We start from the raw sequence: 3880 nt of genomic DNA on the forward strand, positions 1-3880 counted from the left end.
ATATGACTGATGGAAGTGTATCTCCAAGCTGCTATTTTGCACTATAAGTTTGTCACTTTATTTGAATTGGCATAAAACGTACTTTTTGGACATTTAAGGAGTGCTGGTTTTCTTCTACAACATAAGCCCCAATTGGAGCCTCATGGTGTGGTAGTGTTTAATCTATATATATATATATATATATATATATATATATATATATATAAAGCGCAACAGATTTTCTGTGAAATATGTATTCTTACTCACCCACACAAATCACAGCCTGTGTCTTCCGCTCTACTTCCTCCAACACACCCCACAATCTGTCTCTCCCCAATGACTCCAAGCTGCATTCCCAGCTCCCAAACCCCATCCCACAGCCCTGTGTCCCCTCACCAAGCCACTCTTACCCTGGGGAGAGACTCACCTGTCCTGTACTCCCCAGTACCCAGATCCGAACACCACACAGCAGACTCCACTAGAAGAGGTCATCGCAGAGCACGGGATTCCCGGCTAGCAGATCTAGACCTGATAGAGCTGGACCTGATAGAGTGGATGCAGAGTCACAGTGTGTGAGAGGCTCCTGTCACTCTGAGACTGCGGCCACACTGCCTACAACTCGCTGCCCTATTTAAACAAGACGTTCAAATCCCTGCCAGGCACTAAGCGGCATATCCTTGGGGCCCCCTGATCCTTGGGGCCCGGTACAGGGGTCCCCTTTAACCCCTTCTGTCGCTGGCCCTGAGTATTTTACAACAATTTCACCTCGGGTATTGCTATACCATACTAACGGATACCTACTATAAATTGTATGTTTTACCTTAATAAAATCTTTTTTAATCCTCTATTTTAAATGGTACTAATAAAAAGTAGTTTTAACTACTACAATCGTATCTAACTGAAGCATGCCCCAAGTAGGAGTTTTCTTGTGTTACTCTTAGCAACATCATTGATACCTATTGGATCCTCTACCCATCTCCCACTACCTCTCCCCAATGTCACCCTCTGCCTGTCCCCAGCATCATACTCTACCTTTCCCAGCATCACCCTATGCCCATCTCTTATTTATTAGCAGTTTCTTATATAGCGCAGCATATTCTGTTGCGCTTTACAATTAGAACCACAGTTATAGAACAAAACTGGGCAAAGACAGACAGACAGACAGACAGAGGTAGGAAGGCCCTGCTCGCAAGCTTACAATCTATAGGGAAATAGGCATTGATGCACAAGGATAGATGCTACCTGTTACATAATGGTTCCCCAGATTGCTAGCTTCTTAGTGGGTTGTATGATATGATCACCCAACAATGTTGGAAGACAAAATGTGAGTTTATGTGGACTGTACAGAGGGGATGTAACTGGATAGGGAAGCTGTGAAGGTTGTGTGTGTGGGTCAGGAATTTGGTAGGCTTGTCTGAAGAGATGAGTTTTCAGGGAACGTTTAAAGGTTTGGAGACTAGAAGCGAGTCTTACTGTGCGTGGGAGGGCATTCCACAGAGTGGGTGAAGCCCGGGTAAAGTCCTATAATTTTGAGTGGGAACAAGTAATACATCTGGATGAGAGACGTAGATCTTGTGCAGAGCGGAGGGGTCTGGTAGGGAGATATTTTGAGAGGAGTGAGGAGATGTATGATGGTGCAGTTTGGTTAATAGCCTTGTATGTAAGTTAAAGTATTTTATATTTGACACGGTAGAATACCGGTAACCAATGGAAGGACTGACAGAGCGGATCAGCAGATGAAGAACGTCTGGCGAGGAAGATTAGCCTCCCAGCTGCATTTAAAATGGATTGAAGTGGTGAGAGCCTATGTTTGAGAAGACCAGTAAGGAAACTATTACAATAATCAATGCGGGAGTGCATGGATTAGAGTTTTTGCAGTGTCTTGTGTAAGATAAGGGGTGTATTTTGGATATGTTTTTAAGGTGCATGTAACATGATTTAGAGACAGATTGAATGTGTGGAACAAAAGACAGTTCAGAGTCAAGGGTGACACCTAGGCAACGAGCTTGTGGGGTAGGGTGGATAGTTGCATTGTCAACAGTTATGGAGATATCGGGTTGGTAACTACTCTTAGCTGGTGGGAAAATAATTAATTTTGTTTTGGAAATATTGAGTTTGAGGTGGCGAGATGACATCCAAGATGAAATGGTAGACAGGCATCCAGTGACACGAGCCAATACAGATGGTGACAAATCTGGGGAGGATAGGTAGATTTGAGTGTCACCAGCGTACAAATGATACTGAAATATGAAGGAGCTGATTAGTTTACCAAGAGAGGAGGTATAGATTGAGAAAAGCAGAGGACCTAAGACTGAGCCTTGCGGTACTCCAACTGATAGAGGTAGAGAAGAGGAGGTAGAATCAGAGAAGTGAACACTGAAAGAGCGATTAGATAGGTAGGATGAGAACCAAGTAAGGGCTGTGTTCTGAAGACCTAGGGATTGTAGTGTTTGTATGAGAAGAGAGTGGTCAACAGTGTCAAAAGCAGCAGAAAGATCTAGAAGAATAAGTAGTGTGCAATGGCCTTTTGATCTAGCAGTGACTAGATCATTCACTACTTTGGTCAGTGCCGTCTCTGTGGAGTGTTGGGCACGAAAGCCTGACTGAAGTGGGTCCAATAAGTTGTGGGAGTTAAGAAAGTGTGTAAGTCGAGTGTAGGCAAGTCTCTCAAGTAGCTTGGAGGGACTGGGTAGCTGAGAAATGGGACGGTAGTTAGAGAGTGTGTTTGGGTCAGTTGTGTTTTTTTTTTTTAGAATGGGAGTAATCACTGCATATTTAAACAGAGAGGGAAAGATACCAGTAGAGAGAGAGAGATTACAGATTTTAGTTAAGGTTGGGATAAGCACAGGAGACAAAGTTTTACTGACCTTTGAGGGTATAGGATCAAGAGGAGAGGTAGTGGAGTAGGAGGATGAAAAGAGTGTTGATACTTCATCTTCACTTGTGGGATCAAATGAAGAGAAAGTGCCAGAGGGTTCAGGTAGGGAACTGAGCAGGTCACTGGCTGAGTTAGAGCATACCATTTCATCTCGGATTTTATCAATCTTATCCTTGAAGTAGGAAGCAAGTTCTTGTGCACGGATAGTAGCTAGTGGGGGAGGTGAGGGAGGGTAAAGAAGTGATTTAAATGTATTAAAAAGTCACTTGGGGTTGGTGGCATGATAAGAGATGAGAGATTGGAAATATGTTTGTTTGGCAGTGTCCAGGGCCTGACGATAGGAGTGGTAGGTAGTCTTATATGTGAGAAAGTCACTTGGATTCTGAGATTTCCGCCACTGACGTTCTACTTTACGTGAGTTTTTGTAGATGTCTTGTTGATTTAGAGTGCCATGGTTGGCATCTAAGCCTACGTGGAGTGTGATGGGTAGCTGGAGCCACTTCATCAAGGGCACTCTCTAGGGTCTGGTGCAGGTGGGATACAGCAGTGTCAGGTGTGGTAAATGTAGAGATTGGTAAGAGCAGTTGTTGCAGAGAAGTGGAAAGTTGTTGAAAATGTATATTGTTAGTATTTCTGCGGGTTAGAGGAAGCTTGCTTGGTTTTAGTGTCCTAGAATTTAAAGTAATAGAAGAGATTGTGAAGGTGATCAGGTTGTAATCAGAGAGAGGGAAAGGAGTGTTAATGAATTCAGAAACTGAGCAGAGCCTGGTGCACACAAGATCAAGGCAGTGGCCCTCCTGGTGAGTAGAGGAGTCGGACCATTGGGTTAGGCCAAGAGAGGAGGTTAGAGAGAGGAGTTTGGATGCATGAACAGATTGTGGACTGTCAAGAGCTATATTGAAATCGCCCATAATGATAGTGGAGATGTCAGAGGATAAGAAGTGTGGGAGCCAGGCACACTTGTGTTTAGGTTGTTTAGGTTGCCCAGGAGGGCGATAGACAGCTGCAACACGCAGAGAGAAG

The sequence above is a fragment of the Pseudophryne corroboree genome, chromosome 6, assembly GCF_028390025.1.
Source record: "Pseudophryne corroboree isolate aPseCor3 chromosome 6, aPseCor3.hap2, whole genome shotgun sequence".
NCBI classification, from domain to species: Eukaryota; Metazoa; Chordata; class Amphibia; order Anura; family Myobatrachidae; genus Pseudophryne; species Pseudophryne corroboree.